Source organism: Salvelinus alpinus, chromosome 16 (assembly GCF_045679555.1).
Source record: "Salvelinus alpinus chromosome 16, SLU_Salpinus.1, whole genome shotgun sequence".
In the NCBI taxonomy this organism is placed as follows: Eukaryota; Metazoa; Chordata; class Actinopteri; order Salmoniformes; family Salmonidae; genus Salvelinus; species Salvelinus alpinus.
Genome location: NC_092101.1, coordinates 27,311,940 through 27,337,921, shown reverse-complemented (window position 1 = coordinate 27,337,921; position 25,982 = coordinate 27,311,940). Strand labels below are relative to the sequence as shown.

Below are 25,982 nucleotides of genomic sequence, written 5' to 3'. Positions count from 1 at the left end.
GGTTTGGGGAGGAAGGGATGGAGTGATAACTAGAGGGAGAGATATAAAAGAGGGGATGTATCATTCCTGTGGGACTCATGAATTCCAGTTTAATCAGACAGTAATATAACAGCAGAGGAAACATGCTGAGGAAACACCATATCCTGTGTTTGTGTCCATTCCCTGCAGAAGCAGAGATTACCCGCAGGTTTCCTCTCAGAAACACAGGAGACTTTTGACCAGAGCCCTATCCCCTATATGTAGTGCACTACCATTTCGTCACCCTCAATTTCTCTCTCTCCCCTTCTTCTGTTGTCTTCTTCTGTCCTCTCGCTCGCTCTCCTCCTGGGTCTCCAATGTGTAAGCCCTCTGACAAAGAACCCCAAAATGCATTGTTCTGGTGATCTGCTCAGAGCCACAGACCCTCTGGTAAACGCACGCACACACACAGCCTGGCCCAAAAGCCTTTGTTGTACAGAGCTTCTCCCACCCAAGAGAAAAAGACTCGGTGAGGCAGGAGGGATAGAGGGTATTGTAAATGATAGCAGAGTTTACCTCTCATACAGAACACAGGATCAATGTAGTCACCTGGGAATAAGCTTTTACCACTGAACCAAAACCTAGCTACACACAGCGTTGTTTTTGTGAATCTTCAGAACTTTTTGAGGAGTAAAATTGTATTCCCAATGTCTTTACAGTGCATTCAGAAAGTATTCACACCACTTGACTTGACACACATTTTGTTGTGTTAAAGTGGGATTAAAATGGTTTTAATTGTCATTTTTTGTCAACGATCCAAAATACTATATTATAATAATAATATGTCTTGATTAGATAAGTGTTCAACCCCCTGAGTCAATACATGTTAGATTCACCTTTGGCAGCGACTACAGCTGTGAGTCTTTCTGGGTAAGTCTCTAAGAGCTTTCCACACCTGGATTGTGCAACATTTGCCCATTATCCTTTTCAGAATGTTTCAAGCTCTGTCAAATTAGTTGTTGATTATTGCTAAACAACCATTTCAAGTGTTGCCATATGTTTTCCAGCAGATTTAAGTCAAAACTGTAACTCGGCCACTCAGGAACATTCAATGTCTTCTTGGTAAGCAACTCCAGTGTAGATTTGGTCTTGTGTTTTAGGTTATTGTCTTGCTGAAAGGTGAATTCATCTCCCAGTGTCTGGCCGAAAGCAGACTGAACCAGGTTTTCATCTAGGATTTTGCCTGTGCTTAACTCCATTCCATTTATTTTTTATCCTGAAAAACTCCCCAGGGCTTAACGATTACAAGCATACCCATAACATGACGCATCCACCACTATGCTTGAGAATATGGAGAGGGGTAATCAGTAATGTGTTGTATTGGATTTGTCCCAAACAAAACATTTTGTATTCAGGACAAAAAGTGAATTGCTTTGCCACATTCTTTGCAGTATTATGTATTATGTATTATGTTAGTGCCGTGTTGCAAACAGGATGCATGTTTTGGAATATTTTTGATTCTGTGCAGGCTTCCTTCTTTTCACTCTGTCATTTAGGTTATTATTGTGGAGTAACTACAATATTGTTGATCCATCAGCCATTAAACTCTCTAACTGTTTTAAAGTCACCTTTGGCCTCATGGTGAAGTTCCTTAGCGGTTTCCTTCCCCTCTGGCAACTGAGTTAGGAAGGACGCCTGTATCTTTGTAGTGACCTTGTGTATTGCTACACCATCCAAAGTGTCATTAACAACTTCACCAGGCTCAAATGGATTTGCAATGTCCGATTTTTTATATTTTTACCCATCTACCAATAGGTGCCCTTCTTTGCAAGGCATTGGAAAACCTCCCTGGTCTTTGTGGTTGAACCTGTTTGTGGTTGAACCTGTTCTTTGTGGTTGAACCTGGTCTTTGTGGTTGAACCTGTTTGAAGTCCACTGCTCTACTGTGTGTAGTACAGCTACTCAGAAATCATTCAGAAATCCTGTTAAACACTATTATTCCACACAGAAGTCCATACAACTTATGTGACTTGTTAAACATACTTTAACTTCTGAATGTATTTAGTCTGCCATAACAAATGGGTTGAATAGTTATTGATTCAAGACATTTCAGCTTTTCATTTTTTATTAATGTGTAAAAATATAAATAAAAAATAATTCCACTTTGACATGATGGGGTATTGTGTGTAGGTCAGTGAACAAAAACAATCTACATTTAATCAATTTTAAATTCAGACTGTAACACAACAAAATGTGGAAAAATTCAAGGGGTGTGAATAATTTCTTAAGGCACTGTATATGTTCATGAATAAAATCATTGCAGACGCCCACGTCAGGCTAGGTTCAGGGAGCATGAAATGGTGGGCAGACAAGCTCATTAATGAACACACACGTCAGTGCATGTTTAGGGGGCATGTAACTATGGGGAGCAGAGCCTATTAATTCAGCTCATTTAGCCCCAGTCCAGCCATTAAATCTAAACCTGCCCCCACAGCACACACACAGTCTCTCTCTCTCTCTCTCTCTCTCCCTCTCCCTCCCTCCCTCCCTCCCTCTCTCCCTCTCTCTGCTGCTAGAATGCCTCCATCCAACAATGCCTGGAAAACAAAGGTCAGAAACACCAGAATACTTGAACACACCCGGGTGCTGGTAGTGAGTGTGGGCCTACTGAAGCAGAGCAGTTGGTGTCTAGTGTCTGTGTTAAGGAGGACGGGTTAAAGGGTAAGCATTTAGATAGAGGTGTTAGTGATGCATGTTCATCTCTCTGTGTGTGAAGTTGGCATTCTGTGGAATTCAATCTAAATATGCCTTCCAGCCACACAACGTACTTTCCTGAAAGTTCACCACATCATTTGCCTCACAACACTGAATGAATAGTGTTTTAATTTGTAGCCAAGACAATAGTATTTCTGTAGAGAGAGAGGGAGAGAGATATTGTGAAAGAGGTAGGGGGAGAAAGAGAAACAGAGAGAGGAGAGCGTAACATTCTATACCACAAACAGACGTTAGGATTAAACGAGTGTTCATCCCTCCTTCTCCTCTCTTTCATTAACTACCTCTGAGGTCTTTTACAGCCTGGCAGAGTTAAGAGGATTTCACAGAACAGGCAGGTTACACATTGTTCATTAACTACACACACACAGACACAAGCACACACGCACGCACGCATGCACGCACACACACACACACACACACACACACACACACCTCTGCCACCTACCACAAGGCTTACTGTCAGTCATGGGAATATGAATTACCTGGCTGTGGTGAAGGGGGAAGGACTATTATTCTAATATAATATTATACGGGGTGGTATGTTATGGTGCTGTGTGTAACTGCAGGAAATCAGAACAAACCCACAAGCTGCAGAGAGACAGAGATAACAAATGGCTTCTTCAGATTAGAGAGGAGAGAGAAGAGGAATAGTGGGGGGGGGGGGGGGGGGGACTGACACTGAGATAGTCATGACGCTGAACTAATGACTGCACACACACACACACACACACACACTGTGATGAGGGCCAGATTGACAGTGATGTGTTAGGAGAGAGAGAGAGAGAGAACATTTGCCTCTCTCTCTATCCATTAGGATTAAAGGAGGGAGGGAGGGAGGGAGGGAGGGAGGGAGGGAGGGAGGGAGGGAGGGAGGGAGGGAGGGAGGGAGGGAGGGAGGGAGGGAGGGAGGGAGATAAGGGGGAAACATCTAGTTGGGATCTTGTCCACTGCTGGCAACTGGTTCTGAGTATTTTGTAGTGTATGGTTATATGGTGGAGGAGGTTCCTGCGTTGTCTATTCAGCACCAGGGAGTCAGAACCACGGACAGCTCATATACACTCACATTCTGCTAAACACTGCAACACTGTGTACGTGTGTGTACCTGTGCATGTGTTTGTGCGTGTGCCTTCGTGAGTACGTGTGTGTGTGTGTGCATGTGTGCATGTGTGTGTGTACATGTGTGTGTGTGCATGTGCATGTGTGTGTGTACATGTGTGTGTACATGTGTGTGTGTACATGTGTGTGTGTACATGTGTGTGTACATGTGTGTGTGTGTGTACATGGGCTTAATCAGATTGGAGAAATCTATTTATGGAAGCAGAATTGTGACTACGTGAGATGACTGCTGAGAAACATACACAGCACACAGAGGGAGGGAGAGACGGAAAAAGGGAGAGAGGAAGAGAGACAGATAGACAGAAAGGACAGCAGGAGAGAGGATGGGTTAAGGGGAAAGCAATTAACTAGAGGTGTAAGTGATGTGTGTGTGTGTGTGTGTGTGTGTGTGTGTGTGTGTGTGTGTGTGTGTGTGTGTGTGTGTGTGTGTGTGTGTGTGTGTGTGTGTGTGTGTGTGTGTGTGTGTGTGTGTGTGTGTGTGTGTGTGTGTGTGTGTGTGTGTGTGTGTGTGTCCATCTCTCTCAGAGCACCAGCAGGGCTGTGACAGAGCCTTATTAAAGAGCAGAAAGATTAATTAAACTCAGAAAAGCCACAACAAACAAACACACACAGTAATTGGCAAGGTGAGACTGAGATCTACGTAGTCCAGCCGTTGGATTCAGCGTGCGTGCGTGCGTGCGTGCGTGCGTGTGTGCGTGCGTGTGTGTGATGTCCTAACAGCACAGTTGGGACCAGGGCCATTAGCACCTCCTGTTTGTGAGTGTAATAGTCTGGGCCTGCAGAGAGGCGACCACACACACACACAGACTGCCAGGCCAGGCTCATCCCTGACCCAGCAACGGCTAATTAAAAGTGTGTGTGGGAGAGTCCACCCTGTGTTGGCCAGTGCCCAGCGTTACCCTGGCCAGGGACAGGCAGGCCTTAGAGACTGTCGTGTGGAGACAAGCTCACTGCTGCTGCGATACAGTAACACCCCACCCTGTAGACCGGGGGGTGCAAGTCAATATTAAGAAAGGTGTTCCTAATGTTTGGTACACTCAGTGTATAATGATAGCTAGAAACGCTTGTAGAAGAATATGTTGATCAAACATAGTTATCCTTGTCACCTTAGCGTTAATCCATGTGGCGTATACACAGATCCCACTGTTGGTTCTGTTACTGACACAGAGACGTATAGCAGATCCCACTGTTGGTTCTGTTACTGACACAGAGACGTATAGCAGATCCCACTGTTGGTTCTGTTACTGACACAGAGACGTATAGCAGATCCCACTGTTGGTTCTGTTACTGACACAGAGACGTATAGCAGATCCCACTGTTGGTTCTGTTACTGACACAGAGACTTATAGCAGATCCCACTGTTGGTTCTGTTACTGACACAGAGACTTATAGCAGATCCCACTGTTGGTTCTGTTACTGACACAGAGACGTATAGCAGATCCCACTGTTGGTTCTGTTACTGACACAGAGACTTATAGCAGATCCCACTGTTGGTTCTGTTACTGACACAGAGACTTATAGCAGATCCCACTGTTGGTTCTGTTACTGACACAGAGACTTATAGCAGATCCCACTGTTGGTTCTGTTACTGACACAGAGACTTATAGCAGATCCCACTGTTGGTTCTGTTACTGACACAGAGACGTATAGCAGATCCCACTGTTGGTTCTGTTACTGACACAGAGACTTATAGCAGATCCCACTGTTGGTTCTGTTACTGACACAGAGACGTATAGCAGATCCCACTGTTGGTTCTGTTACTGACACAGAGACTTATAGCAGATCCCACTGTTGGTTCTGTTACTGACACAGAGACGTATAGCAGATCCCACTGTTGGTTCTGTTACTGACACAGAGACTTATAGCAGATCCCACTGTTGGTTCTGTTACTGACACAGAGACTTATAGCAGATCCCACTGTTGGTTCTGTTACTGACACAGAGACTTATAGCAGATCCCACTGTTGGTTCTGTTACTGACACAGAGACTTATAGCAGATCCCACTGTTGGTTCTGTTACTGACACAGAGACTTATAGCAGATCCCACTGTTGGTTCTGTTACTGACACAGAGACTTATAGCAGATCCCACTGTTGGTTCTGTTACTGACACAGAGACGTATAGCAGATCCCACTGTTGGTTCTGTTACTGACACAGAGACTTATAGCAGATCCCACTGTTGGTTCTGTTACTGACACAGAGACGTATAGCAGATCCCACTGTTGGTTCTGTTACTGACACAGAGACTTATAGCAGATCCCACTGTTGGTTCTGTTACTGACACAGAGACGTATAGCAGATCCCACTGTTGGTTCTGTTACTGACACAGAGACTTATAGCAGATCCCACTGTTGGTTCTGTTACTGACACAGAGACTTATAGCAGATCCCACTGTTGGTTCTGTTACTGACACAGAGACTTATAGCAGATCCCACTGTTGGTTCTGTTACTGACACAGAGACGTATAGCAGATCCCACTGTTGGTTCTGTTACTGACACAGAGACTTATAGCAGATCCCACTGTTGGTTCTGTTACTGACACAGAGACGTATAGCAGATCCCACTGTTGGTTCTGTTACTGACACAGAGACGTATAGCAGATCCCACTGTTGGTTCTGTTACTGACACAGAGACTTATAGCAGATCCCACTGTTGGTTCTGTTACTGACACAGAGACTTATAGCAGATCCCACTGTTGGTTCTGTTACTGACACAGAGACTTATAGCAGATCCCACTTTTGGTTCTGTTACTGACACAGAGACGTATAGCAGATCCCACTGTTGGTTCTGTTACTGACACAGAGACTTATAGCAGATCCCACTGTTGGTTCTGTTACTGACACAGAGACTTATAGCAGATCCCACTGTTGGTTCTGTTACTGACACAGAGACTTATAGCAGATCCCACTGTTGGTTCTGTTACTGACACAGAGACTTATAGCAGATCCCACTGTTGGTTCTGTTACTGACACAGAGATGTATAGCAGAGAGTGAGGGGGAGAGAGAGAGAGGGGGGAGAGAGAGGGGGAGAGAGATGGATAGTGGGAGAGAGATAGGGGGAGAGAGAGGGGGAGAAGAGAAATAGAAAGGGGAATGGGAGAGGGGGAGAGAGAGGGGGAGAGAGGGGGAGAGAGATGGAGAGGGGGAGAGAGAGGGGGGAGAGAGGGGGAGATAGAGGAGGAGAAGAGAAATAGAAAGGGGAATGGGAGAGGGGGAGAGAGAGGGGGAAAGAGGGGGGGAGAGAGAGATGGAGAGAGGGGGGAGAGAGAGGGGGAGCGAGAGATGGAGAGAGAGAGGGGGAGAGGGGGGAGAGGGGGAGAGAGATAGAGGAGGAGAGACAGGGGGAGAGGGGGAGAGAGTGAGGGGGAGAGAGAGAGGGGGAGAGAGGGGGAGAAAGAGGGGGGAAATAAATAGAAAGGGGAATGGGAGAGGGGGAGAGAGATATGTAGAGAGGGGGAGAGAGAGAGATGTAGAGAGGGGGAGAGAGAGGGAGAGAGAGAGATGGAGAGAGGGGGATAGAGAGATGGAGAGAGGGGGAGAGAGAGATGGAGAGAGGGGGATAGAGAGGGAGAGAGGGGGAGAGAGAGAGATGGAGAGAGGGGGAGAGAGAGATGGAGAGAGGGGGAGAGAGAGAGGGGGGAGAGAGAGATGGAGAGAGGGGGAGAGAGAGGGAGAGAGAGAGATGGAGAGAGGGGGAGAGAGAGGGAGAGAGAGAGATGGAGAGAGGGGGAGAGAGAGATGGAGAGAGGGGGAGAGAGCGATGGAGGGAGGGGGGAGAGAGAGAGGGGGGAGAGAGAGATGGAGAGAGAGAGAGAGAGAGAGAGATGGAGAAAGGGGGATAGAGAGATGGAGAGAGGGGGAGAGAGAGAGATGGAGAGAGGGGGAGAGAGAGGGAGAGAGAGAGATGGAGAGAGGGGGATAGAGAGATGGAGAGAGGGGGAGAGAGAGATGGAGAGAGGGGGGAGAGAGAGATGGAGAGAGAGGGGGATAGAGAGATGGAGAGAGGGGGAGAGAGAGATGGAAAGAGAGAGGGAAGAGAGAGGGGGAGAGAGAGAGAGAGGGGAGGAGTGAATAAGAGGGGGAAAGAGAGAGGGGGAGAGAGAAATGGGGGACAGAGAGCGAGAGAGAGGGGGGGGATATGGGGGAGAGAGAGAGAGCGAGAGAGAGAGGGGGAGAGAGAGGGGGGGAGAGAGGGGGAGAGGGAGATGGAGAGGTGCTCAGAGATAAAGCTGACAGCACACTTCATTTAGGGGACTGAATTAGATTACATTTTCCCCCTGTCATTTCATTTCTCCCCGCCTCCTCTCCTCCTCTCTCTCTTTCAGTCATTCCCTCTCTCCCTGGCTGATCCTATAGTGGAGATATTAAGTGGAGTGTGTCTGAGTGTCTAGCCCCAAGCAGGCAGGCAGCAGCACCAGCACAGCTGACATTTTGACAGACGGGGCTGAGGGTTTTGGACTGTGTCCCAAATAGCACCCTATTCCCTGTAGTGAACCTTATGAACCCTCATCAAAACTAGTGCACTATAAAGGGAATAGGGGACCATTTGGGATGCCATGGTCTGCTACGGTCAGTGTTCTAGCCCTCTGAATCTGCAGATAGGATCTAGCATTATGGAAGCTGAGAGGAGGTAGTGTGCTGAACCACACTAGAGGGATGACCTATACTCTGCTTGAGATCTGAAGACTAGGCATTAGTTAAGCGGGCTAACAGTGTCTTGTGACTCGCAGGCTACCTGGTGTGAGTGTGTGTGTGTGTATGTTATGGGGCTTATTTGGTCAAATCCCCTCTCTGACATATATATACACCTCTCTCCTCCATCCCTCCTCCTCTCCTCTCCCTCCTCCACAGGGTGAATCAGTCACAGGGTTCTTATTGTCCCTGTGTTTATGGAGACTCTTCACACTCTCTCCTCCCTCCGTCTCTCTTTCATCTCTCCTCTTTTCTCTATCTCTGCCTTGGGCTCAATTCCTCGACCGAATAATGCATTTTCTTTGTTAATATGTCTCAAGTGCTACAGTGGATTTTCAGAACACGATGTGTTCTACACAGTAAAGAGCTAGTTCTTTTTGTAACAGTGTGTTAAACTGTATGTGAAAATGGAATTGTATTATAAATTGTATTTTAATGTTTAGGGACTATTAGACAATTAGTCCAAATGACCACTAAAGGAGATCCTAATAAAATCAAATCAAATTTCTAGACTGAATTATTCAGTACACACTACAACAGCAGTCTGTCACTTTGAAAGGCCAAATTGTTGAGTTTATGAGTTTGTGATGGTGTATTTTGAGTGGACTTTCCCTTTAACATGAATTTCTATTCATGTGTGATCTGTGTTATGCTGTTCTACAGTGTCTCTGTCTGTTTATCTTCTTCCTCAAGAGAATGTTCTGACCACAGCGCAGGCAGGGAAATACGTAAAGCCTGATTGGGGTCTTACTCTCAGACGGGTGTATGGTCGAGCTGGTGTGCACACACACACACACTCACACACACACACACACACACACACACACACACACACACACACACACACACACACACACACACACACACACACACACACACACACACACACACACACACACACACACACACACACACAACAGGTAAGTCTGCGGTTTGATTGATGTGGAGGCTGTATGGCTGAACTGCAGAGACAGGATCCGTTGTGCTTTCAGAGAAGGAAAGCTGGATATTACAGTATCACTGTCACACACACACACACACACACACACACACACACACACACACACACACACACACACACACACACACACACACACACACACACACACACACACACACACACACACACACACACACACACACACACACACACACACACACACACACACATACACACACACACACACACACACACACACACAGAACCACATTTAAAAAATAAAATAACATTTAACCTTTATTTATCCAGGTTTTCGTCATTGAGAGAACACCTCTTTCTCAAGAGAGATCTGGTCCATTAGCAGCAAGGGGAACAATGTTTCAGGCAAAACAACTTACATACACTAACACAACATTAAACAAAACTATAGATACACATACAGTAAAGCAATTACATATTACCACCCACACACCCAAATATTTGTAAACTTTGACTTGCTCTATAGTATGTCCATCCAATGTAGCAATGATATGATTAGTAACATAATGCATGGCATTTGAAAATACCATGCATTTTGTTTTGCCCGAATTCAAAACCAGCTTCAAATCAGATTCTGTTGTATGGTGTTAAATGCTCTTGTGCAATGCACAGACATCCTCTTGTTCTTCTTCTCTCTCTCTCTCTCTCTCTGTTGAATCAGGAGCAACACATTACACTTCTGAATATCCACACTAAAGCAATCTTACAATATACCTATATTATAAACATACAAACAATCCGGTACAGTATATCAAGCCACTGTATCTGTTCCCATTCCAAGTCAGTGAGACTAACCCAACACAGCTTATTCTCTCCCTAGAATAATTATCAGTGGCGACCCGTGGGGACCCATATTTTTAGGGGGGGACTTGCCTGTTTTGCATGTTATTTTGGCATTAATACATGTCACATATCAGTTTGCAAACAATGTAAAAAAATATATATATCATTGAGTTAACAAAGCTGCATACAAACATGGTCTCTTTTTTGTTTTCTTGAATAAGGCAGCTACAAAATACAGGTGTGGGACAAGCCAGCAGAAAATTTGAAGCATTGTGCCGTGATTGGCTCAGTGTTCGGTCACTCATGGGGACATTACGTCACCGCCAAGTCTAAGGGTAGAGCTAGAAAATTCAAGCCCCTTGGGTGCTGCCATAGAGTTACATTAGAAGGTCCCGGCCAAGAAGGCCCAAGGTTATTGGCCACAGATAAAATGACATCCAATCACGTTATATCAACCATAGCTTTGATTGGACTGATCATGTCAACATCATACTTTCAAAATCTTAGCTACAAATGTACTGTAGACAAGCAGTCATCATCATGAATCAAGTCGACAATCTACTGGCAAATCCTTTTCAATCCTTATCATATGAAGATAAATAATGAAGAGAAATCATAGATAAAACGTCTTGGTGCTCATCGGCCATTGGACATAAACATTACACAACAAGTTGGAAATCACAAATTCAACAATGAGTGGTTTGGAAGGAATCAGTGGCTAACTGCAAGCATTGCAAAGCAATCACTAGCCTGCTATTAAGTGGAGTGGCTGTGTGGTCCCAAGTCTAAGATAGTCTTTTCCTAGTTTAAAATTATAAACAGTCAACATTGGCCATGCATGATTCGTGCCTCGCTCAAAACAACTGTTAACTCGGAACTGCAAAATCTGACTTTAATGAGTTCAAGACAACTGGGAACTCGGGAAAAACAAGCTACGAGTGGGATTTTTTTTTTTTTACTTTCATCCAACTCGGAATTGTAAATCCAGAACTCAGGCCTCTTTCTAGAGCTACGACCTGAAGATCACTGACGTCATCATGATTCAACGTTTTTTTCCCCCAGAGTTCCCTGTTGTCTTGAAAGTGCCATAAATCCAGAGAATGACAGACTTTATGACAACATTTGCCAACGAAGGACCACTGCGCCACCTTCCTGTTCAAGGGAGCACAGCACAACAAGGTGAGTCCAAAAATGTATTGTATACTGCTACGTAAATTCTGTAATATGCCAGGGAGATATGAATACTGTAACTAAGAAAGTAATACTAAGTGTACGTTGTGTACTAAGATGTTAGTAGCCCATGTGCCTCACCCTAATAATTTGGACTATTTTCACCTCTTAATTTCACCTACTGTTCTGACTTGGTGGTGCACATGTAGCGTATATCCTGTTTTAGAGAAATGTAATCATCGAATACTGTAAGAGCTTTCATTGTCTGCTTATATGCCCCCTTTATTTATCCTACGGTTCGGACTTGGTGTACAGGGAGAACACCTTAAGAACAGCCCATGTTCTGAATTATTTCGCTGTACATTTCAAAAGTGCTGAACAAATAGTTATATTGATTACGTCCGTCCTAGCTCTCTCATTAATGTCTTAATCGAAATTACGGATTGCTTCTTATCCGCTTGTCGTCCCCTAATGCCATAGTTGGTACATCTCAATTGTCAGTAGAAACCTTTGACCTTTGTCAGCCATATCAGCTATGTTTTTCTAAAAGGTAGTAAATGAGGCTTTCTGTAAGGTTCTGCTTTTCTATTCTTAGTCAACCTTGTGTTCTTTTTCTTTGTGTTCTGGAACGTAGCTCTGTTTCTTTGTGTTCTGGAACGTAGCCCTGTTTCTTTGTGTTCTGGAACGTAGCCCTGTTTCTTTGTGTTCTGGAACGTAGACCTGTCTTTCATTTTTGTTCATTGATTTCACCTGTGTTCCTTTCTCACCTGGTCTCATCAGCTCCCTATTTAGTTCAGTTCTTTCTGTTTGTATGGTTGTGAGGTATTGTTTGTTTTTGACTGACTACCTGTGTTTGACCATTGCCTGCGATCACGATTCCTGCATCCTGCGAAGACGTAATAAACATCTGTCGTGCTCTGCATGTGAATCCACACCTTTTTCTCCCTGAGTATTCATTACAGTTTCGCTGCCAGACAAGGCTCCACTGATAGCCAGGTGTAGCAGTATTAAGGTGTTGTGACTGCTGTTGGGACTGCTGTTGGGACAGCTTTATGTAGGCCTTAACAGTTTGTGGGCACCGTTTGTCTCCGTTCTAGTGCGATTCATGTATTGTTTAGTGTTGTGTTGTGGCTTTGCTGACATGCATCCCACCTTTTCTTTTTTAGATACATGCTAAAATCGCCACTGATAATTCAAATAATAATACCCGATCTCGTCATAAACAAAGAAACACACACACACACCCACATGCATTCCCAGTACAATACCCATTCTTAACCTAACTGGGTCAATCCCATGTCTAGTCTGAGGAGAGGGGGCTGATTCTGCTGAAATGGAGGATCCGGCCATGGAGCTGAAACACTACCACTACGACAGCTCCTTTCTACCATCGTACGGTTGTTTGACAGGGTTGGAGCTACACTCCCTTCCCTCCTTTCCTTCCTTCCAACCTCCCTTCCTTGCTTCATTCCTACATTCTTTCCTTGGGTTAACAGCTGATGTGTTTGTGATTGGATAAATGAAACCCTCTAAGATATTTGACACAACAAAACAGGGCCAGGGAGAGGCTGCAGAGAGAGAGACCTAGGGGGAAGAGCGAGAGGCAGAGGGAGGGGGGAGAGAGAAAGAGCAAGGGGGTAAGAGAGAGCGAGAGCGGGAGCAGAGAGGACAGTAGTTTCATTAGTGAGATTGATTAGATGAGAGGAGAGGCTAACAGCCCTGCTGCTCTTTAGCTAAATGTCATCTCTGGGACTATCAGCATCCCACACACACTCACGCTATCAACATCATGTGTGGGCCTATCAGCAAGGGTCTGTTCAGGAAGGCGCAACGCACATAGAAATGCCTTGTATGGAACAGATACGATTGTCAAGTAGAAAACTGAATCATGTCAACCCTATTTACTATACTTCTATCTGCCACGTTTCACCTCACTGACTACACACCTGGCGTTCCTGACGCTGCCACACCAATATATTCATAGACCAGACAGATGAGAAAACCCAGTCGAAATATGATCAGTAGATTCACCACTATAGGAAACATGCTGGGTCCACAGGGGGTCTAGAATGAGTTATCATAGAGATGTGTGGCTTTCTCATTTGGTTGTGAGATGAGAGTGTTGGCGGCTGTGATAATTAGGTTGGGACTAGAACCTGAGGAGATTCAACTGATGACTTACTACCACTGGCAACACACTCATCTTAATGCATGATAACACCCCACAACCACCTTATAATAACACACTCATCTTAATGCATGATAACACCCCACAACCACCTTATAATAACACACTCATCTTAATGCATGATAACACCCCACAACCACCTTATAATAACACACTCATCTTAATGCATGATAACACCCCACAACCACCTTATAATAACACACTCATCTTAATGCATGATAACACCCCACAACCACCTTATAATAACACACTCATCTTAATGCATGATAACACCCCACAGCCACCTTATAATAACACACTCATCTTAATGCATGATAACACCCCACAACCACCTTATAATAACACACTCATCTTAATGCATGATAACACCCCACAACCACCTTATAATAACACACTCATCTTAATACATGATAACACCCCACAACCACATTATAATAACACACTCATCTTAATGCATGATAACACCCCACAACCGCCTTATAATAACACACTCATCTTAATGCATGATAACACCCCACAGCCACCTTATAATAACACACTCATCTTAATGCATGATAACACCCCACAACCACCTTATAATAACACACTCATCTTAATGCATGATAACACCCCACAGCCACCTTATAATAACACACTCATCTTAATGCATGATAACACCCCACAGCCACCTTATAATAACACACTCATCTTAATGCATGATAACACCCCACAACCACCTTATAATAACACACTCATCTTAATGCATGATAACACCCCACAACCACCTTATAATAACACACTCATCTTAATGCATGATAACACCCCACAGCCATCTTATAATAACACACTCATCTTAATGCATGATAACACCCCACAACCGCCTTATAATAACACACTCATCTTAATGCATGATAACACCCCACAACCACCTTATAATAACACACTCATCTTAATGCATGATAACACCCCACAACCACCTTATAATAACACACTCATCTTAATGCATGATAACACCCCACAGCCACCTTATAATAACACACTCATCTTAATACATGATAACACCCCACAGCCACCTTATAATAACACACTCATCTTAATGCATGATAACACCCCACAGCCACCTTATAATAACACACTCATCTTAATGCATGATAACACCCCACAGCCACCTTATAATAACACACTCATCTTAATGCATGATAACACCCCACAACCACCTTATAATAACACACTCATCTTAATGCATGATAACACCCCACAACCACCTTATAATAACACACTCATCTTAATGCATGATAACACCCCACAACCACCTTATAATAACACACTCATCTTAATGCATGATAACACCCCACAGCCACCTTATAATAACACACTCATCTTAATGCATGATAACACCCCACAACCACCTTATAATAACACACTCATCTTAATGCATGATAACACCCCACAGCCACCTTATAATAACACACTCATCTTAATGCATGATAACACCCCACAACCACCTTATAATAACACACTCATCTTAATGCATGATAACACCCCACAACCACCTTATAATAACACACTCATCTTAATGCATGATAACACCCCACAGCCACCTTATAATAACAGACTCATCTTAATGCATGATAACACCCCACAACCACCTTATAATAACACACTCATCTTAATGCATGATAACACCCCACAACCACCTTATAATAACACACTCATCTTAATGCATGATAACACCCCACAGCCACCTTATAATAACACACTCATCTTAATGCATGATAACATCCCACAACCACCTTATAATAACACACTCATCTTAATGCATGATAACACCCCACAACCGCCTTATAATAACACACTCATCTTAATGCATGATAACATCCCACAACCACCTTATAATAACACACTCATCTTAATGCATGATAACACCCCACAACCACCTTATAATAACACACTCATCTTAATACATGATAACACCCCACAACCACCTTATAATAACACACTCATCTTAATGCATGATAACACCCCACAGCCACCTTATAATAACACACTCATCTTAATGCATGATAACACCCCACAACCACCCTATAATAACACACTCATCTTAATGCATGATAACACCCCACAACCACCTTATAATAACACACTCATCTTAATGCATGATAACACCCCACAACCACCTTATAATAACACACTCATCTTAATACATGATAACACCCCACAACCGCCTTATAATAACACACTCATCTTAATGCATGATAACACCCCACAGCCACCTTATAATAACACACTCATCTTAATACATGATAACACCCCACAACCACCTTATAATAACACACTCATCTTAATGCATGATAACACCCCACAGCCACCTTATAATAACACACTCATCTTAATGCATGATAACACCCCACAGCCACCTTATAATAACACACTCATCTTAATGCATGATAACACCCCACAGCCACCTTATAATAACACACTCATCTTAATGCATGATAACACCCCACAGCCACCTTATAATAACACACTCATCTTAATGCATGATAACACCCCACAACCACCTTATAATAACACACTCATCTTAATGCATGATAACACCCCACAGCCACCTTATAATAACACACTCATCTTAATGCATGATAACACCCCACAACCACCTTATAATAACACACTCATCTTAATGCATGATAACACCCCACAGCCACCTTATAATAACACACTCATCTTAATGCATGATAACACCCCACAGCCACCTTATAATAACACACTCATCTTAATGCATGATAACCCCCCACAACCACCTTATAATAACACACTCATCTTAATGCATGATAACACCCCACAGCCACCTTATAATAACACACTCATCTTAATGCATGATAACACCCCACAGCCACCTTATAATAACACACTCATCTTAATGCATGATAACACCCCACAACCACCTTATAATAACACACTCATCTTAATGCATGATAACACCCCACAACCACCTTATAATAACACACTCATCTTAATGCATGATAACACCCCACAACCACCTTATAATAACACACTCATCTTAATGCATGATAACACCCCACAACCACCTTATAATAACACACTCATCTTAATGCATGATAACACCCCACAACCACCTTATAATAACACACTCATCTTAATGCATGATAACACCCCACAACCACCTTATAATAACACACTCATCTTAATGCATGATAACACCCCACAGCCACCTTATAATAACACACTCATCTTAATGCATGATAACACCCCACAACCACCTTATAATAACACACTCATCTTAATGCATGATAACACCCCACAACCACCTTATAATAACACACTCATCTTAATGCATGATAACACCCCACAGCCACCTTATAATAACACACTCATCTTAATGCATGATAACACCCCACAACCGCCTTATAATAACACACTCATCTTAATGCATGATAACACCCCACAACCACCTTAAAATAACACACTCATCTTAATGCATGATAACACCCCACAGCCACCTTATAATAACACACTCATCTTAATGCATGATAACACCCCACAACCACCTTATAATAACACACTCATCTTAATGCATGATAACACCCCACAACCACATTATAATAACACACTCATCTTAATGCATGATAACACCCCACAACCACCTTATAATAACACACTCATCTTAATGCATGATAACACCCCACAACCACCTTATAATAACACACTCATCTTAATACATGATAACACCCCACAACCACCTTATAATAACACACTCATCTTAATGCATGATAACACCCCACAACCACCTTATAATAACACACTCATCTTAATGCATGATAACACCCCACAACCGCCTTATAATAACACACTCATCTTAATGCATGATAACACCCCACAACCACCTTATAATAACACACTCATCTTAATACATGATAACACCCCACAACCGCCTTATAATAACACACTCATCTTAATGCATGATAACACCCCACAACCGCCTTATAATAACACACTCATCTTAATGCATGATAACACCCCACAGCCACCTTATAATAACACACTCATCTTAATGCATGATAACACCCCACAGCCACCTTATAATAACACACTCATCTTAATGCATGATAACACCCCACAACCACCTTATAATAACACACTCATCTTAATACATGATAACACCCCACAACCGCCTTATAATAACACACTCATCTTAATGCATGATAACACCCCACAACCACATTATAATAACACACTCATCTTAATGCATGATAACACCCCACAACCACCTTATAATAACACACTCATCTTAATGCATGATAACACCCCACAACCACCTTATAATAACACACTCATCTTAATACATGATAACACCCCACAACCACCTTATAATAACACACTCATCTTAATGCATGATAACACCCCACAACCACATTATAATAACACACTCATCTTAATGCATGATAACACCCCACAACCACCTTATAATAACACACTCATCTTAATACATGATAACACCCCACAACCGCCTTATAATAACACACTCATCTTAATGCATGATAACACCCCACAACCACCCTATAATAACACACTCATCTTAATGCATGATAACACCCCACAGCCACCTTATAATAACACACTCATCTTAATGCATGATAACACCCCACAACCACCTTATAATAACACACTCATCTTAATACATGATAACACCCCACAACCGCCTTATAATAACACACTCATCTTAATGCATGATAACACCCCACAACCACCTTATAGTAACACACTCATCTTAATGCATGATAACACCCCACAACCACCTTATAATAACACACTCATCTTAATGCATGATAACACCCCACAGCCACCTTATAATAACACACTCATCTTAATACATGATAACACCCCACAACCACCTTATAATAACACACTCATCTTAATGCATGATAACACCCCACAACCACCTTATAATAACACACTCATCTTAATGCATGATAACACCCCACAACCACCTTATAATAACACACTCATCTTAATGCATGATAACACCCCACAACCACCTTATAATAACACACTCATCTTAATACATGATAACACCCCACAACCGCCTTATAATAACACACTCATCTTAATGCATGATAACACCCCACAACCACCTTATAATAACACACTCATCTTAATGCATGATAACACCCCACAACCACCTTATAATAACACACTCATCTTAATGCATGATAACACCCCACAGCCACCTTATAATAACACACTCATCTTAATACATGATAACACCCCACAACCACCTTATAATAACACACTCATCTTAATGCATGATAACACCCCACAACCACCTTATAATAACACACTCATCTTAATGCATGATAACACCCCACAACCACCTTATAATAACACACTCATCTTAATGCATGATAACACCCCACAACCACCTTATAATAACACACTCATCTTAATGCATGATAACACCCCACAACCACCTTATAATAACACACTCATCTTAATGCATGATAACACCCCACAGCCACCTTATAATAACACACTCATCTTAATGCATGATAACACCCCACAGCCACCTTATAATAACACATACACGCATGCACACAAACACAAACCTCAACTCCAACCTCCACCTTACTATTGCCCCAAAACTCAAACCCACAGCTCCCCCCCCCCCCCCACTCTCTTAAATCATGAATAGTAATTCCCTTCAACTCTCAAAACCTCCTCCCCCAGCCATCATGCTCCCATCTTCTCCACCCATACACCCACACACACACACACACCAGGCAACACATACACACCGGCGACACACACACACACACGCTCTGCGCTAGTAATGACATACACCCATCCCCAGGACTCTTCTTTAAAGGCTGCCTCTTACATGGAAACCTAACAAGTGTGAAATTAGAAAGGTTACAAAATAAGCACACACACACACATCAGAATAAAGGCTTACGGAGCTCAGAAGAGGAATCGAAGCTTAATTGAAAAGTGTATTCCTTTCAGCTATAATGCAGCAGGCAGCAGAGGGGAGAGACACAACACGAGGAATTAAAATATGATGGTGTGTATGTGTCTGCATACACACAGAAACTTAGACGTAATTGCTGTTCCCTAAAGTCTTTATCCTCACATCTTCGTCGTCACTACAGACAGGGTTCCATTATTTAATATGTAATGAGATGCAAATGAGATGCAAATCCAGGCCTGGGGTGTGGCCAGCCATGGGGAAGCTGTCTGATGTCAGCATTCTGAAGAGAACCAACGCCATCGTTTTGGTCATTACATCCAGACAAATGTTTTGATCCAATTCCAGAGTTTGATTAAATAGTTCTCTCAGAGTGTAATACCACTGTAATATAACTCACTGTAATACACTGACTACTATTGTCACGCCCTGATCGGTTTCACCTGTTCCTGTTATTGTCTCCTGTCGTGGTAATTTCCTGTATTACTCAATAAAGAGAGAGAGAGAGCCAACCACACACAAGTCAGAGTTATATTATAAATTCCATCTTTAATATATATATATAAGCTTCACCAAAGCCCTTTTTTGACTCTCAGATCAATTCAGTGTCTATAAATGAATTCTCTGAGAGTGCTTACAAAACAATTCTTAGTTTCATTTATAGCCAAGATACACCCCTCTCAACTTACAAATAATTATTTACCCCAAAGAGAAGTATCCTATAGCTAGACAGCATCAGCTATAAATCATCGTTCAGTTTGGTCTCCTAAGACGAGGTTTCAATCTCATGCTTGGTACTTCACTGTCTACCAAAACATTACCTCATCCAATGGCATATATCAATTGTCAATCCTAGATACTCCCATCCAACATACAATCCCTCCTGGATAAGCTCAGAAAAGACAGTGAGCCTCTTAGGTCATTACTAGGTCAAGATAAGGGCAACCTCAGAGGGGACATACAATGGTTCCAAACACTGCCATACTCCTTCCCCGAATGAGAGAAGTAGGGAGTGACTGGCGTACAGACATTGTATGAGATAACTAACTGGTTCCCCATTAATAACGCCATCCCTTCACATGGTTTAGGAATAGTTACAGACACATTGACATATGAAGACAAGCCTGACCTCTCCCCTCTCTGGCCCCAAGTTACTAAGCCCTATCACAGAAGGGAAAATGCACTGCCAACCCTATAGTCCAAAGGGCACCATTCTAATGACAAGTATCTCACAAGCATATGATAAAAATAACATCTTATCTATCTATGTTACTTAGCTAAATCTGATTCTGCCACGACACTCCACCCCCTCCAGGTGTCGCTTATTTCCCCCAGTGTATTTATCCCTGTGTTTCCTGTCTCTCTGTGCCAGTTCGTCTTGTATGTTTCAAAGTCAACCAGCGTTTTTCCCTTTCTCCTGCTTTTTGCATTCTCCTTTTTCTACTCCTCCCGGTTTTGACCCTTGTCTGTTTCTGGACTTTGTACCCGCCTGCCTGACCATTCTGCCTGCCTTGACCACGAGCCTGTCTGCCACTTTGTACCTCCTGGACTCTGATCTGGTTTTGACCTTTTTGCCTGTCCACGACCATTCTCTTGCCTACCCCTTTGGATTAATAAACATTGTAAGACTCCAACCATCTGCCTCCTGTGTCTGCATCTGGGTCTCACCTTGTGCCTTGATAACTATACTATAATATCACAGCTGTTGAGCTGTCCTACAGAGAGAGAGAGAAAGAGAGGGAGGGAGGGAATAGGCTGAGATAGTGAGAACCAGGGAATGAAAATAAAGGAGAGAGGAAGGAAGTGAGATATTACAGAGAGGAGAAGCTGGTAGCATGGCTGTTGACAAGAGAAAAATACACCTTTCAGAAAGAAGTAAACCTTACCCTCCTTTTCTGCCGAACTCCGTCTGACAAACAACCCCATCTTCCCTCGTTCACAAACCGCAGTGTGAAGAGGGAAAGAGAGAGGGGCAGAGAGAGAGAGCGAGAGAGAGAGAGAAAGACCGCAGCAATCTGCTTACCTGACATCACTGGTGAAACTGTCTGTAATTTACTGCTCTCTCCTGCTCTACCCTGCTCTGCTGTGTACACACACACACCCCTGCAGCAGTTTGTAAATTAGTTTCAGTGCATACAGGCAGGTCTGTATGTGTCAGAGGTGGTGAGGCAAGGAATGGGTCCTGTTCTCTTCATTTTCCCCCCTCTCTCCCTCTCTTTCACACACACTCTCTCTCTCTCCCCCCCACACTCTCTGACATCCCAGGTGAGTGTTTGTACTGACCCACCTGGAGAGACAGAGAGAGAGAGACAAACCGCTGCCGTCCATTAGCACCTCCTGCGTGTTCACACTCTTCACAATAAAACAACACACACAGCTAAAGCCCACTAATCACAGGATAAATCTTTGCACTTTTCTCCAAAAGTAACATTTCTAAGTTACTCCAAACGTCAAATTTGGAAGTGTTTTTGACACCCTATGTTGCTCCTCCTGCTCAGCATCTCTCCAAGCATCACCTTTTGAAGTTAAAGTTAAGCGTTGAGGTTTTGGATAGGGTTCAAACATTAAGTTTAGGAATTCATTCCGAATGGTTAAGTTAAGGGTTGGGGATGTAACGGCTGTTTGAAGAAGAGGACCAAGGTGCAGCGTGGTACGTGTTCATGATTTTTAATAAAACTGAACACTAGAACAAAAAATAACAAAGCGGAACAAACGAAACAGCTCTGTCTGGTGCAGACACACAAAACAGAAAATAACTACCCACAAACACAGGTGGGAAAAGGCTACCTAAGTATGGTTCTCAATCAGAGACCACGATAGACAGCTGTCTTTGATGGAGAACCACACCCGGCCAAACACACAGAAATAGAAAACATAGAACACAATACATAGAATGCCCACCCCAACTCATGCCCTGACCAAACCAAAATAGAGACATAAAAAGGATCTCTAAGGTCAGGGCCTGACAGTACCCCCCCCCGCCCAAAGGTGCGGACTCCGGCCGCAAAACCTAAACCTATAGGGTAGGGTCTGGGTGGGCATCTATCCGCGGTGGCGGCTCTGGTGCGGGACGTGGACCACACTCCACCTTAGGCTTGGCCCACTTAGGTGGCGCCTCTGGAGCGGGGACCCTCGCCGCCGACCCCGGACTGGGGACCCTCGCAGCGGGCCCCGGACAGGAGGGCGACTCTGGCAGCTCCGGACAGGAGGGCGACTCTGGCAGCTCCGGACAGGAGGGCGACTCTGGCAGCTCCGGACAGGAGGGCGACTCTGGCAGCTCCGGACAGGAGGGCGACTCTGGCAGCTCCGGACAGGAGGGCGACTCTGGCAGCTCCGGACAGGAGGGCGACTCTGGCAGCTCCGGACAGGAGGGCGACTCTGGCAGCTCCGGACAGGAGGGCGACTCTGGCAGCTCCGGACAGGAGGGCGACTCTGGCAGCTCTGGACAGGACGCAGGCACAGGACTCACCAGGCTGGGGAGACCTACTGGAGGCCTGGTCCTTGGAGGAGGCACAGGATAGACCGGGCTGTGGGGGAGCATTGGAGATCTGGTGCGTAGCCTTGGCACCACTCTTCCAGGCTGAATGCCCAGTCTAGCCCGGCACGTGCGGGGAGCTGGAACAGGCCGCACTGGGTTCTCCTGACGAACTGGGGAAACCGTGCTTAGAGCCGGCGCAGGATATCCTGGCCCGAGGAGACGCACTGGAGGTCTGGATCCTCACCCTAGCCCGGCAGATGCGGGGGGCTGGGATGTAGCGCACCGGGCTAAGAATGCGTACTGGAGACACCGTGCGCTCCACCGCATAACACGGTGCCTGACCAGTACAACGCCTCCACGGTAAGCACGGGGAGTTGGCTCAGGTCTCCAACCTGACTCTGCCACACGCCCCGTGTCCCCCCCCCCAAAAAAAAAAATTGGGGGGCTGCCTCTCGGGCTTCCTTGCCAGCCGTGTTCCCTCGTAATGTTGCCGCTCAGCCTTAGCTGCCCTCCAGTTCCTCCTGTGGACAGCGATACCCCCCAGCCTGCCTCCAGGGTCCCTTCCCGTCCAGGATCTCCTCCCATGTCCAGGAGTCCATTACACCACGCTGCTTGGTCCTTTGGTGGTGGGTAGTTCTGTAATGGCTGTTTGAAGAAGAGGACCAAGGTGCAGCGTGGTACGTGTTCATGATTTTTTGTAAAACTGAACACTAGAACAAAAAATAACAAAGCGAAACAAACGAAACAGCTCTGTCTGGTGCAGACACACAAAACAGAAAATAACTACCCACAAACACAGGTGGGAAAAGGCTACCTAAGTATGGTTCTCAATCAGAGACCACGATAGACAGCTGTCTCTGATTGAGAACCACACCCGGCCAAACACACAGAAATAGAAAACATAGAACACAATACATAGAATGCCCACCCCAACTCATGCCCTGACCAAACCAAAATAGAGACATAAAAAGGATCTCTAAGGTCAGGGCCTGACAGTACCCCCCCCCGCCCAAAGGTGCGGACTCCGGCCGCAAAACCTAAACCTATAGGGTAGGGTCTGGGTGGGCATCTATCCGCGGTGGCGGCTCTGGTGCGGGACGTGGACCACACTCCACCTTAGGCTTGGCCCACTTAGGTGGCGCCTCTGGAGCGGGGACCCTCGCCGCCGACCCCGGACTGGGGACCCTCGCAGCGGGCCCCGGACAGGAGGGCGACTCTGGCAGCTCCGGACAGGAGGGCGACTCTGGCAGCTCCGGACAGGAGGGCGACTCTGGCAGCTCCGGACAGGAGGGCGACTCTGGCAGCTCCGGACAGGAGGGCGACTCTGGCAGCTCCGGACAGGAGGGCGACTCTGGCAGCTCCGGACAGGAGGGCGACTCTGGCAGCTCCGGACAGGAGGGCGACTCTGGCAGCTCCGGACAGGAGGGCGACTCTGGCAGCTCTGGACAGGACGCAGGCACAGGACTCACCAGGCTGGGGAGACCTACTGGAGGCCTGGTCCTTGGAGGAGGCACAGGATAGACCGGGCTGTGGGGGAGCATTGGAGATCTGGTGCGTAGCCTTGGCACCACTCTTCCAGGCTGAATGCCCAGTCTAGCCCGGCACGTGCGGGGAGCTGGAACAGGCCGCACTGGGTTCTCCTGACGAACTGGGGAAACCGTGCTTAGAGCCGGCGCAGGATATCCTGGCCCGAGGAGACGCACTGGAGGTCTGGATCCTCACCCTAGCCCGGCAGATGCGGGGGGCTGGGATGTAGCGCACCGGGCTAAGAATGCGTACTGGAGACACCGTGCGCTCCACCGCATAACACGGTGCCTGACCAGTACAACGCCTCCACGGTAAGCACGGGGAGTTGGCTCAGGTCTCCAACCTGACTCTGCCACACGCCCCGTGTCCCCCCCCCCAAAAAAAAAAATTGGGGGGCTGCCTCTCGGGCTTCCTTGCCAGCCGTGTTCCCTCGTAATGTTGCCGCTCAGCCTTAGCTGCCCTCCAGTTCCTCCTGTGGACAGCGATACCCCCCAGCCTGCCTCCAGGGTCCCTTCCCGTCCAGGATCTCCTCCCATGTCCAGGAGTCCATTACACCACGCTGCTTGGTCCTTTGGTGGTGGGTAGTTCTGTAATGGCTGTTTGAAGAAGAGGACCAAGGTGCAGAGTGGTACGTGTTCATGATTTTTTGTAAAACTGAACACTAGAACAAAAAATAACAAAGCGAAACAAACGAAACAGCTCTGTCTGGTGCAGACACACAAAACAGAAAATAACTACCCACAAACACAGGTGGGAAAAGGCTACCTAAGTATGGTTCTCAATCAGAGACAACGATAGACAGCTGCCTCTGATTGAGAACCTGTAACGGTTGTCGTAGTCGTTCTCCTCCTCAGACGAGGAGGAGCATGGATCGGACCAAGATGCAGAGTGGTAAGTGTTCATATTTAATGAAAAAACAACAAAACACTTCAAAATACAAAAACCAGCAAACGTGACTAACCCGAAACAGTCCTGTGTGGCCCAAACGCTGACACAGGAACAAACACCCACAAAACACAAGTGAAACCCAGGCTGCCTAAGTATGATTCTCAATCAGGGACAACGATTGACAGCTGTCTCTGATTGAGAATCATACCAGGCCGAACACAAAATCCCAACATAGAAAATCAAACCTAGACCAACCCACCCAACTCACGCCCTGACCAACTAAAACAAATACAAGACAAAGAAAAACAGGTCAGGAACGTGACAGAACCACACCCGGCCAAACACACAGAAATAGAAAACATAGAACACAAAACATAGAATGCCCACCCCAACTCACGTCCTGACCAAACCAAAATAGAGACATAAAAAGGATCTCTAAGGTCAGGGAGTGACAGGGGATAGGGTTA

The 25,982-nt window shown here is 45.2% G+C and overlaps 1 protein-coding gene across 2 annotated transcripts in view; it reads right to left on the bottom strand.

Moving 5' to 3' along the window:
- The window catches only part of LOC139541260 (disabled homolog 1-like), a 289,187-nt gene that overhangs the window by 239,621 nt on the left and 23,584 nt on the right, over window positions 1-25,982 (bottom strand). The window lies entirely within an intron of this gene.